This window comes from Adiantum capillus-veneris, chromosome 5 (genome assembly GCF_014529385.1).
Source record: "Adiantum capillus-veneris isolate H3 chromosome 5, ASM1452938v2, whole genome shotgun sequence".
NCBI lineage: Eukaryota > Viridiplantae > Streptophyta > Polypodiopsida > Polypodiales > Pteridaceae > Adiantum > Adiantum capillus-veneris.
The window spans coordinates 56404128-56418439 of NC_140935.1; the positions used below are offsets into that span (position 1 = coordinate 56404128).

At 38.0% G+C, this 14312-nt stretch overlaps 1 pseudogene; it reads left to right on the top strand.

Moving 5' to 3' along the window:
• The first annotated feature begins 6566 nt into the window (after positions 1-6566).
• Positions 6567-7675, top strand: LOC147457353 (uncharacterized; annotated as a pseudogene).
• The last annotated feature ends 6637 nt before the right edge of the window (positions 7676-14312 follow it).

A 14312-nucleotide genomic window follows, 5' to 3' on the forward strand; every position in this document is an offset into this window, starting at 1 on the left:
ATAATTGCATTGATGAGCACTTAGTACCTTTGCTCAGAATCTCACCACATATACCTTACCATCTTCCTCATCTTGGCCAATCACCCATCCAATTCATGTGGGGCTAGTATCACTGTCACAATCACATGCCTTCTACATTTGTATTTTACTTTTCTCAAATTAGTTGGTGCCATAAGAAACAAATTCTTTAATTTCCTCATGGCATGTATATGCATTTCTTCCCATTGGAATTTTTGGTTCTTTCTCAAGAGCTGATACAAAGGTTTTGCTACATTCCCATAATGTGTAGTCCAAATAACATAAAATACACATGCATCGAAGAACCTCCAAGCCTCAATTACATTCATACATGTCTCTTTAATTCTTTGAATTACATCAATTGTTTCTGGGCAAGGTCTTCTACCATATGGCCTGCATATATGTCCCCCAATAAGAACTTCCTTAACACCAAACATTGACATTTTCCCGGACAAGGTAAGGTTCACTTCTTCCAACCTTGACACGATCTTAGCACAATCACTGATATAATTGTCCACATACTTGCATCACCCCCTTGAGTTAGAGCCACATCTATATCACTTACATCGCATCCCTTAATCGGCACATTATCAAGAAAGGGCATCATGATTTGAGGTATGAAGTCACAAAAAACTTTTTCCATACCATTCATCATATGCACAATTGAGCTAGTTGCTCCATGAGGTAAGATGCATATCCTCACCAAACCCAAAGGTGTCCTCACGGTAGTCAAGTACCTGCTTTCCATAGCTAGTTGGAATTGATCATACCCTGAGTGCAAATTGCCCATAGAGTATATCCCCCTTCCTACAAATTCCTCTGCAAACTCATATACAATTGGCCATGTGCCCACATTTGTTATTGTGTAACATTATTGATAGGTTGCATATCTAGGATAAAGTGTAAAGAACCATTTTTCTTTGAAACTATGAACCATTTGTTTGAATATGGAGCACAATGGAAATCACTTTAGATACATCATTTATGGTTGTGCATGGAACTTGCTATTTTTGACTGAAATCACCAACACTAAACTTTCTAGGTGAAATGAGTATGTCATCTTCATGCACCTGATATATGTACATCTCTAAACCTAATTAGGCATATTTTTGTAATGTCCCCAGCCCCGAATTCACCAAGATCGCGATGGGATCCTTGACATGTCTCTAGGCCTTATAAAAATCGGAGTCTCTAAACAAGAAAAATCCAAGGAATAGACCTTTACCATTGACAATGGCTTGGGTCTATAGCCTTAGAAGCAAACCTAGTCATGTCTCGCAGCGGAAATGGGACAATGTATTCAAATGGCCTACAAAAAAAATTCTTATTCCGGCCCTATAACTTCATCATTCAGATTATGGTTTCCTTAGCCAACGCTTTTTTCCCCCTAACATATGTGAGGGCACAGCCGTTGGTGGATTCCTCTTCCAAGTGAGAAGTTTCTAAAACGTTTTAGTGTGCGGGAATGGATAGTTACCTAACTAATCAAGTCCACCCGTCCATGATTGACAACCTTAGTCAATCCCCACTTACCACCCCGCACTCACACAAGATTCATTTATCTTATTATCACATTGTTTTAACATTTAAAATAATGGTTTCTTTTAACGTTCCATCACAGTAATTCCTTGAAGACAGCATTGAAAGCATTCTTTTAGCAAACAGACATCTTTAAACTTAAGACAGGGTACTGTCAATCAAAACATTATCCATAATAACCATGACCAGTACTCGTCTTGTCTCAAGACCACCTAAGGGTGAAAAACAGCACCCATTCCTTATTCAAATCCAGAGTGGATAAACCCCCACCCAAGGTTCCGGGTGCCCATACACAAAACCAGTTGCCCATACAACAGGGCGGCTCCCCTAGGATAAAAACGGTATCCTAACTTATGTAGAAACATCAAGACATGACACGGAGTAGAAACTCATCGTTCATGGGGGTAACCGACTTAACCGTGGCTAGAAAGCCAATCATTATCATCAATTTATACTAAGGAGTCGGAGGTGTCTTGAGACAAGTTGTTTTAAGGATGATCAAACATATCTTTCCTAATTCAACCAGTTTTAACCCAAACAATTCTTTCCTACATTATAAACAAATGCACGTTGGAAGTTACCTTCCGTTTTCAGCCAGTTTATCCTTCTTACATATCCAATGCTAACTTATAAAAGAGCTTAAACTAATTAAAGACTTAATTGAATAATGGGACACCCACCTGGGATTGATTGGCCATCTGCTGCTGCGCTGGCGCCTGAAGACTCTCCTCCATAGACCTACTACTAGGCCCGGCTTCGTCGTCGTGTGACGCTCTAGTTCGTTTTGGAGCTACGTCCTCATCATCAGATGTAGGATTTTCTCGTGTTCTTTTCGGTTCCATAACTTCTTATCCTTATAAAAGGACGTCTAATCATAAGGTAAATAATTCAAAATCTAGACTTAACCTTTGTATTCAATCGTAACCCATCCAAGGTTAAATTTATAGTCTTAGGTGATAAATTCTTGACCTAGCAATTTCTTATTTGTCTATATAGACATGATAACTTTTTCTGTTGCTTCCCTAAGGCTTTTCTAAGCTCTCCTAACTTTCTGATAATTTTCTATATCTTTTTCCTAATTTTCCCATCAACTTTTAAGCTAATAACCTAATTATTTTGGGCTTAATATTTATTGTATTTAATTTCTCTTAAAGATTTCATTTCCTTAACACTAGGTTGGTAACCTAACAGGACATAAAAGTGTCCTTTCAGAGTTTTGAAAAAAACCTCCAAAACCATAGTAGATCCACTCATTTTGTAAAATCCTTTCATGAGGTTATAGTTTAAGGCCTACTACACATGGAAAAAATAAGAAACTTGTAAAATTTCTCATCTTTTGGTCACACCAAGCCTCCAAAGTTGATGGACTAGTACATTTTCATCAAAACAGTCATTGCTTATGCTTTGTTGCATAAAAATAAGATTAGGAATTTTTGTAGGACTTGAGATAAATTCCCTAGTTAACTTCAATGGGTTGGTGATTAGAACATATGATTGCTTCTCACTCACTATTTTTTGTTTTGCCAAAAGAAATAGGTACAAAAAAGTTGAATTTTTACCATTGTGCAAACCTATCATCAAAGTTTCTATAGCCACGCTCAATACAAATAATTTATGCATGTTTTCTTAGTTTCCTATTGTCCTTTAGGTTCATAAGGAGCCATGGAGCATGTCAAAAGAATAATACATCTCTTACCAAGGGGAATCTTGGGGACAAAGATGAAGTGCTAAGTACAGCAAACATGAAAAAACCTGGGCTCAACATTATGAGTTGTAGAATCCCATAGAAACTATTCAATATCTAGCCAAATTGGATCCTTATGACTAGATATGGTTACTACCTACAAAATGCATGTAGTTGTCACAAGAAACTAACAATATTGAAAAAGCTATACTTGATATACTAGAATGTTTCGTTTTCTTCTATAATTGAAAAAATCAACCATCGTTGTCTACTATGCAAAATAGGGTATTAGGTGCCCCAAAACTCAAGGAATATTAGCTTTATGTTACAATATGCGACATAGAGAATCAAAACTGCATTTGGATATCATGAAAGCCACCAAAAAAATCATAGAAGAGCTAAAATTGGGGATTTGACAATTTTTAAAATTTGGTCATAACTTACAACTTTAACATTTATTTCTCCCTAGAAGTATCAGGACATGTTGAGGACTACTAAATATAGTTCTCTAGCATTATAGACCTCACAAACATGAATTCTAGAGTGGTATAGTTGCAAAAAGTTGAAAAAAGCCAAAAACAGGACCCGTTTTTTCACACAGTTTAGGTTGTGAAATGTTGTGCAAGGACAAGGTTAAAGATGGAAATGATATTCCAAAAAAATGTTGAGTTTTTTTCAGCTCATGAGACAACTTTTTAGATGGATAGCACCTCAAAATCCATTTTGAAACTCTTGACATAATTCAAGGAAAATGGTCACTTAACAAGACATAAAAGTGTCCCATTACCAACCTAGTGTTAACTTGATATCATAGGTTTACACTTACTATAATTTTTCTAAAAACTTTTAACCACAAAGTCTATTTATTTTAATTAATCATTTGCTAAAAATAGGACTTTTGGTCAATTAAAATTAAATAACCTCATTAATTAACTATGGTATAATTACCACAAGTAGATAAGAATATTTATGATCTCTGGTAATTATATTATTTTTTTCAACTTAATTATATAATTTCCCTCTTTAATTTCCATCTAAAATTAGGAAAATTTGACTAAAATAAACAATTATACTACTTTTATAACCTTGGCATAATTATCACGGCCTTTTTACCCTATAATACAGCTCTGATAAATAGCATGTAATTATAGCACATGATTTACTAATTTCTCTCTTTAGTTTCTAGAAATAGTATAATTTGACTTAGATAAATATCTCTACTACTTTTCTAACCTTGGCATAATTATCACGGCCTCTTTACCCTATAATATAGCTCTAATAAATATCATGTAGTTATAGCACATGATTTACTAATTTCCCTCTTTAATTTTTAGCTAGAAATAGTATAATTTGACTTAGATAAATATCTATACTACTTTTCTAACCTTGGAATAATTATCACGGCCTCTTTACCCTATAATACAGCTTTGATAAATAGCATGTAATTATAGCACATGATTTACTAATTTCCCTCTTTAGTTTTTAGCTAGAAATAGTATAATTTGACTTAGATAAAGAGCTATACTACTTTTCTAACCTTGGAATAATTATCAAGGCCTATTTACCCTATAATACAGCTCTAAAAAATAGCATGTAATTATAGCACATGATTTACTAATTTATCCCTTTACTTTATCCCTAAAAATAGCGTAATTCCACTAAGATAATTAGTTAAACTAATTATCTGAGATTAGAATAATTATCATAGGTTATATAACATCTAATTAACCTCTTAAAAAAAACTCAATTCAACTTGAACCTATTTACTGATTTTCCTTATTTAAATTGTCCAAAAAACAGAGTATTTCCTCTAAAGTAATTAGCTAGATTAATTATCTAAGCTTTTCCTAATTATCATAGGTTCCTTAACACTTAATTAACCACTGGTAAACATACCATAGCAATTGAAATCAATTTAATAATTTCCCCTATTTAAATTTCTTAAAAAACAGAGTAATTCTGCCTAATTAATTATCTGAGCTACTCCTGATTATCACGAGTTTCATAACATCTAATTAACCACTCATAAATATATCACAACAATTTAAACCAATTTACTAATTTCCCCTATTTAAATTTCTCAAAAAATAGAGTAATTTACTCTAATTAATTAGCTAGATTAATTATCCAAGCTTCTCCTAATTATCATAGGTTTTTTAATACCTCATTAACCACTAATAAATATATCACAGCATTTGAAATCAATTTATCAATTTTCCCTATTTAAATTTCTCAAAAAACAGAGTAATTCTGCCTAAATAATTAGCTAGGTTAATTATCTAAGATTCTCCTAACTATCACGGGTTTCTTAGCACCTAGTTAACCACTGATACATATATCACAGTAATTGAAATCAATTTACTTATTTCTCCTATTTAAATTTCTCAAAAAACAGAGTAATTCTACCTAATTAATTAGCTAGATTGATTATCTGAGCTTCTCCTAATTATCATGGGTTTCTTAATACCTAATTAACCATTGATAAATATATCACAGCATTTGAAGTCAATTTACTAATTTCCCCTATTTAAATTTCTCAAAAAATAAAGTAATTCTACCTAATTAATTAGCTAGATTAATTATCTGAGATTTTCCTAATTATCATAGGTTCCTTAACACCTAATTAACCACTCATAAATATATCACAGTAATTGAAATCAATTTACTAATTTCCCCTATTTAAATTTCTCAAAAAATAGAGTAATTTTGTCTAATTAATTAGCTAGATTGATTATCTGAACTTCTCCTAATTATCACAAGTTCCTTAACACCTAATTAACCACTGATAAATATATCACAGCAATTGAAATCAATTTACTAGTTTCCCCTATTTAAATTGCTCAAAAAACTTAATAATTCTGCCTAATTAATTAGGAAAATTACTCAGAAAATTATAGGATAATTTTCCTAGCTTAATGACTGTTTAATGCAACTCTGATAATTACCTCAAATTAATCTAAGCTTAAATAATATATTTATCATTAATTCATGGTTAATTTGGCTAATTTGAGCCCTAATATTGTGGTGTGTGGATCCTTTAGGTTGTGTGTCCGACCAATGTGGGAGGACACTTGGTAGTTCTTGATGCTAGCCATCTTGGAATGTAACCCCGTCCTTTAGTATAAGAAGAGGTGCTCTCCTTTGAGAGAGGACACGCTCATTGGGTCTCAATCTTGCTCTACACTTGGGTACACTACATTGGTGGAGGAGACGGGCACGGGTAGTTAGGGACCTTTCTTGTTTTTCTTGATCTTGCTTTTTGGGGAGGATGGCTGCCTTTGCCTTGGATACTGGGTGAGAACTGGCCAGCATAGCCCGCTGGTTGATGCACACGGACTCTCAGAGCTATTTCGTGCAGCATCATCCGTCGTGTGCTGCTTATCAGATTACCCTTAAGTCATTTCTTGCCAAGGCCGCTCTGGTCACCTCGACACTGGTGCAGACCCATCTCTCCACAGGCGATACACTCATGTCTGCTTGCATACAGGCCAGCAAGCTCATTCCTAGCCAGCCAGCGAAACAGAAGCTCTGACACAGGCCTTCCGCTCTGCTATTGGCGTGCGCATCAAGGAAGAAACTGAGATTTTGGAAGGTGAGGTCGTTGAGATCCAAATTGACAGGCCTGCAACGGCAGGTGCTGCTTCCAAGATGGGCAAGCTCACATTGAAGACTACAGGAATGGAGACGGTCTACGACTTGGGTACAAAAATGATTGAAGCTCTTGGGAAGGAGAAGGTACAGAGTGGAGATGTCATTGCCATTGACAAAGCTTCTGGGAAGGTCACCAAACTTGGGCGTTCATTTGCACGGTCCAGAGACTATGATGCAATGGGGCCACAGACTAGATTTGTTCAATGCCCGGATGGAGAGCTTCAGAAAAGAAAAGAGGTTGTTCATGTTGTTACTCTGCACGAGATTGACGTTATCAACAGCAGAACGCAGGGATTCTTGGCGTTGTTCACAGGTGACACAGGCGAAATTCGCTCTGAAGTGCGGGAGCAGATCGATAGCAAGGTTGCAGAATGGAGAGAGGAAGACAAAGCTGAGATAATTCCTGGAGTTCTTTTCATAGATGAGGTGCACATGCTGGACATTGAGTGCTTCTCTTTTCTCAATCGGGCGCTTGAGAATGAGATGGCCCCTATATTGGTGATTGCGACGAATAGGGGAATCACAAGGATTCGGGGCACAAATTACAGGTCTCCGCATGGTATACCGATTGATCTTTTGGATCGGTTGCTAATCATCTCTACACAGCCTGCATTCAACGATCTTCGCACAACCCATTCTTTGGAGATATTATGTTGTCTTGGTTTCCAAGAGGTTTTCAAAGGTCCCTATTTTCCGCATGCTAAACGAGACGGGAGTTGCTGCATCTTTGGTGCAGAGGTGCCTAGTCTGTTCATTTGCAAAAGTAGTAATCGAGCTCCATGATTCAGTTTAAGTTTTAAGGTCTCTTTCTCTGTAGTAGTTTTTTCCTAGTCTTTGTCTTACTCGATCACACCGAACCCCTTTATGGAGATGATGTATGTCGCAAAAAATTTCGCACCTAATCCTCAGTCAGTCCTTCCTCGTCTTGTCCATTTCATTGGGATAGCGACCTAATGTTTGCACAAGCGAGATGTATGAGTTCCATGCCTTGATGATGATCGGCATGATGTCGAGTCTAGTCCCCCAAGCTCAGTTTCTTAGCCCCTAAGCCGTTGTATGATCACTCCCCCCGGATGAGGCGTTGGAGTTGATCCCTTTGTGTCGAGTACCTTCTTCGTCCAAATTTGTAAAAGATGTTCATCTTTTTCTCCCTAAGGGGGGAGGTGTGGTGTGTGGATCCTTTAGGTTGTGTGTCCGACCAATGTGGGAGGACACTTGGTAGTTCTTGATGCTAGCCATCTTGGAATGTAACCCCGCCCTTTAGTATAAGAAGAGGTGCTCTCCTTTGAGAGAGGACACGCTCATTGGGTCTCAATCTTGCTCTACACTTGGGTACACTACAATATGATAGGATAATCAATTAGCTTAATATTACTAAACTTAATTACAATAATCAGCAGAGTTTAATTAATTAAGAGAGGTTTTATGAGTATACATAGGCCTAATCTTTGATTTATTAACAAAATAGCTTAATCTAACCTTGCTAATTAAGAAGGATTATGCTAATTATCGTTTAAGTTAATCAATTAGAGATTAATCTCTAATGATTTCTGCGTAGTGTTCTCTCTAGATGAGAGAGAGCGTAGCAAGGCTCCGAGTCTGTGTAAAATGTGAAGCTAGGGGTCCTATTTATAGTTTTCTGGCACTCATAAGCTCTCCCCGGCTGAAAAAGACAGTTGCTTGCAGTTGAAGCAGTCCCCAGCAAGTCAAAAAACGCCCCCTGTTGCTAAATGAGTTCCTGGCAGGTCAGTGATGACCCTCCCATTACCTGTCAGCTTTTAAAATGTCAATTATGTTATAATTTGACCTATTTTTGCTTAATTGATAAATATCTTGTAAATATCTGGGAGACCTTTAATAAAGTCTATGCTTAAATGATTACTGTAACCCGTCAAATTTTCTTAATAATTTATTTTACATTGAATCTTCCGGGAGGACTAGCGGAGTCAGTTTTTATCCGAATTCAAATCTGAAAATTTCTGCCCCGGAGTTTGTTGTGCTTAAGATTCCAAAAATACCAATATTTGTCATGGTCGGATAATTCTACATTGCTTTTTCAATAATCATATCAGTTTGATTAAGCTTTATATAATCTTTAAGGTTTCAAAAACTGAAAACCTTACAATTTTTATGTGACAAAACACACCATAGTGCCATGTCCAGGGTCTCGCCTTCCCGGTATGGTATGTACACGGTTGTAGCGTGGCATAGTGCCATGTCCAAGGTCTCGCCTTCCCGGTATGGTATGTACACGACTGTATCCATGGCAACCGTTCTCACATATTTGACATTCTGTACATTGTGGAATTTGGTCCCCATATCAAAAGACATAAAAAATGGGGTGAACATTTTGATTTCACATGATAACCGTGCCACAATACAACAATGTCTTTGTTATATTTCCCCTTGTTGGCTTGCTAAAGGCTTTAATATATATACTGTGTATAATGCAGCTTAAAATTTCAAGGCAAAAGAAGCTATCCACGTGTCACACAATGGTTCACTTCAAGAAAATACTTTAAAACATGTTAAATGTAAATGTAAAAGTAAAGGGTACAATTATATATATGAAAAGCTTCATGAAAATGAAAAGTCATGGGACTCATTGGACTCTGTAATTAACTAAATAACAGTGTCATAAAAAGTCAAATGGGTTTAAGTGCATCTTAGGGGAGATTTTTAATTCAATGCAAATCCAAAATTTGAAGATATATTGAAATTTGTCTTCCCAACGGTCTTTTTAAAAAACTAATATTGATTTATTTTTACATATTTGTGCAAATTTGTATTTCAGGATCTTAAATAATCCCAAAAGAGTAGTTCTCTCCGTCGTTCTCAGCATGTGGTGCATCAATTAGGTGGCCATGGTGATGCCTACGCATGGCTCTTGCCCAATGGTACGCGGCCCTCGCCCGACCATGTAATATGACTAATATTTGGAAGGGATAAGCACCTCCCCTTGTGGGCCCTATGGTGTGTCGAAAAAAAAAAACCCAAAAGAGTAGTTCTATAGTTTACTCTTCCTTGCGCCGGTGCACATGGTGAGAAAATGTGTTGCCCCATCCTTCCCCGGTTGTTAGCCCTTGTTGGTGAGAGTGGGTTTATGTTTCATAAGTTTGAAAACTAACTCTAAAGAGGCACTTCAATCTATACTCTTTATTAAAGAGGTTGTGAAAGGCTTGAATGCCGGAGGCTACCAAAGGTGAAGAGAGAGAGAGAGAGAGAGAGAGTGCGATTAAGATCCTTGAGCTACCAGCTGAGGATGGCAAAGTAAAGCATAAAGTTATAGGAAATGAAAAGCTTTATGACAATGGAAAGCCATAGGACTCTCTCTATTCAACATAGTTTCATAAAAAGTCAAAAGACTTTGTACTAAAGAGAGTGCAAATATATGGGTTTAAGTGTATTTTTTATTATTATTATAACAAAACTCATAATTGTGAGTGAATTATATTGAACAGCCCAAAAAATTACAAGGTCTTGTCATGCTCTTGTTGAACCATGATATCATCCAGGAACTATAATTACATCGGCTATCAGAGCAGCCATCCCCACCAACCCGTCCCTTCCTCCTCGATACACAAGGTCCATAAACTTGTCCTTATGAAATCTTTTATTTACCGATGGCCAAGACTTTCCCCCATCCTAGGCATTACATCTGCTGACAACAAGGCACACATAGTCCTAGACCAATCCTCCGAGTGTTGCTTGCCCCCGAGCGTCCATATTAGCACTTTGCTTTCTTGAGTGATTTCTGCGAAGCTTTCCACCTCAAAACCTCCTTCAAACACACGGCGGTTCCTTGTTTGCCATACATTATGTAAGAAGAAGTATCTGACGATTTGAGTGCTGACAAGGAGGGCAGAACTTCTTGATTTATTACCTCCAAGGAATAGGTCAGTCTTGAAGAAACTAATTTTCCATGTTCTTTGGACCCACTTGCATATTTTCCCTGTGAGGCCTTTAATAGTTGGGTTGTCCATGAATAGGTGGGCCAGATCTTCACTAGCCATCCTACACCCCAAGCATCAATCTGACTTAATCCCTCTCTCTTGAATCTTCACCCCCGTCGGTAGAGCACCCCAAATTACCTTCCATAGAAAAATTTTCATGTGTTGCGGAACCTCTAGCTTCCATATGCTCTCCATTACTTGCTCCCACCTTTCCTCTGGCCATTGCTTTTTCCATAGCTTGTTAAGGAAGATAGACCAATTCTTCTTATGCATCATTGTCTAATAAATGCTTTTAGGATGGGGTTTTTATAAGAGATTGCTTCCGGGCCATTTCTAGGCATTCCAGTCAAACTCCGAATCACAGATTGGCATCACTAAATTGTCAAGCTCTTTCATCACTTTGTGGACAAGCAAGACCTCCAAGCTATTGAGTTGGTATTGGGTAACCATATGGTCAATGGTTTTCCAACTCTTGTTGCCAATGTCCCAGAAGTCCCCAAGTCGCTTCAGACCCTTATTATTCAGTTTCCTAGCTGTCTCAATTCGATAGGGAGTTTGTGGTGGATCTACAACTTTGGACAGCCAGGGGGACCAATGTAAAATGGAGTCCTTGAAGTATCTGACTTCCTCCCCCCACTTTAAGATTCCTGCTGCTCTATTGCATTAGATTTTCTTATCAATTCACCTGCCCTGCCCCACAGTCTTAAGGTAGACCACGCCGGGGCTAACAATTTGTCATAAACCTCCACCCTTCTCCACTTTCCACCATTCAAGCTAAGTTTAGCTGCTTCCATCGTATCTCTGACCATGACAACCCAAACTTGATCCTGTTTAGCCAAGGAAACAACAAACTTGGTGCAGCAAGCTTTTGCATGGGCCACATGGTTGAGAATTTCGAGGCCTCCTTGATTCACCGGCTGAGCAACTGATTCCCAACGGGCCCATTGCCATGGCCTGGAGGATTTCGGGTTGTTTTTCCATAAAAACCTTTTTATTGGTTCTAAGAACTCTTTCCAGTGACACTTAGCCATCTAGCAATATAGGGAATCATAAAGGCATTCATCACTTTTATCCGACTTGGGAATGGGAGAAGAAGATACTCCCACCTACTCATTTTTGTTTTGATTTTTTTTAGTATCCACTCAAATCTTTGCTTGTGAGTTACGTCCACCCCCAAGGGGGCTCCCAGATGCCTGAATATATTCCCTTTTGTGACAATCTCCCCTGACCAGACAGAAGTGTCAAATGAGTCATTTTCCGAGAGGGAGATCAGCCTTGACTTCTCTATATTACACTGGGACCCCGAAGCTACTGAGAATATTTGTACAATCTCCAGAGATTTTTTAATGACCTGGGGGCACGCCTTCAGAAGAGAAGAGAATCGTTTGCAAAGAGTTTTGCTAGGAGTTGGCTATTTCCTAGCAAAGCAAGGCCTTGCAACTCCCCTCGTTCCTCACTAGCTTCGAGCATCATGATTAAAGGATTTGATCCTATGGCGAAAAGTAGGGGGGCCAGAGGGCACCCCTGCTTAATAGACCTTTTGACCCCAAAAGAGCCCACAATTCTATCGTTGAATAGGAGCTCTGACTGGCTTCCAGCCCCCATTACGTGTACCAACCAACATAGGTGAGGCCCAAAGCCCAGAGCTTCCATGATGGCTTCTACATATGTCCATGTTATTCTGTCATAATCCTTGCCCAGGTCCAACTGCAGCAGAATGCACTCCTGCTTTGTGATAGTTGCGTATTCAATGCCCACCATTGCTGCCAAGATGTTGGCATAGATGGACCTTTCTTTTATGAACCCATGTTGATGGGGAGAGATGATCTTGGTTAGTAAGGGGGCTAGTCTGAGGGCTACTGCTTTAGCTATAATTTTGTAAGCCACTGACATCATCATATAGGGTGCCAATGTTTAACTTGAGAATAGCAGATCTATTATGGGCTGGATTTGATAAGCCCTCTCTTTACACTTACCTCCAAGGACCCTTCGATCATGGCTTTATTGGCCAATCCTGTGATTGGGGCCTTGAGATCATCCCAAAATTCTCTGTATAATTCCACCGTCATCCCATCCCAACTAGGGGACTTTTCCTTGCCAAGGGCTTGCAATGCTAGTGAACATTCATCTTCGGAGTATGACCGTTTCAAGCAATTAGCTTCTGAGTGGGAAATTTTCTACTTGACATTGTGCAGTAAGGTCCCTCTGGCTTTTTCCACTTCTTAGGACTGTATCTCTGGCCGTCCAATGATTTGACTAAGATAGCTCAACATCAGACCAGCCATCTCATTCTGGTTATGAATTGCTATCCCTTTCTCATCATAGAACGAGCAAGCGAGTGTGTGTGTGTGTGTGTGTGTGTGTGTGAGAGAGAGAGAGAGAGAGAGAGAGAGAGAGAGAGATCCTTGTGCTACCGACAAAGGATGGCATAGAAAATTGTAAGGTTATAGGAAATGAAAAGCTTTATGAAAATGGAAAGTCATAGGCTCAACATAGTGTCATAGAAGATCAAAAGACTTTGTACTCAACAAAGTGTAACTGTATGTGTTTAAGTGCATCTATCAAAAAAAGGTATTCTAGGGGGGATTTTGTATTCAGTGCAGGTCCAATTTTTGAAGATATATTTGGATTTGGCTTCCCAACTTCTCCAGTGTTCGGGAAAAATCATTTTCACAAACATACAAAAATCCCTCCAACACTAATATGAACCGGAAATTTTACAATTCTAGCCATTATTTTTGCAAAATTACACTATTTTTCATGTATTTTAAGTGGAATTTTCTCCTTCTTGCCCTCCCCTCAACCGGCTACTTTGATTTTGCAACTGGCTCAAGGCTAAGCTGAGGCACACTTTTTCCGAACACTCTTCCCAAGGGCCTTTTATGAAAACCAATATTGATATTTTTTGCAAATTTGTTTTTAAAAATCCTAAAAATAAGCTCTATAGAGGAAATTCTATACTTTACTCTTCCTTAAACTGGTGCACGTGTTGAGAAAATGTGTTGCCCCCCTCCTTCCTCGACCGTCAGCTATTGCCGATGAGAGTGGGTGCATATGCATGTATATTTTTTCAAATTTAAGAAAGTTTATGTTTCAAAAGTTTAAAAATTAACTCTAAAGAGGTAATTCTATCTATACTCTTTATTGAAGAGGTTGTGAAAGGCTTGAATCCCAGAGGCTACCATGGGTGAAGTGTTGACACACACACACACACATATAGAGAGAGAGAGAGAGAGAGAGAGAGAGAGAGAGAGAGAGAGAGATCCTTGAGCTACCGACTGAGGATGTGTAAAGTTATAGAAATGATGGCAATGGAAAGTCATAGGACTCTCTACTCAACATGGTGTCATAAACAGTCAAAAAGACTTTGTACTCAAGAAAGTGTAAATGTATGGGTTTAAGTGTAACTAACAAAAAAAAAGGGGGTATTTCTAAAAGATATTTTTCATTCAATGAAAATCCAATTA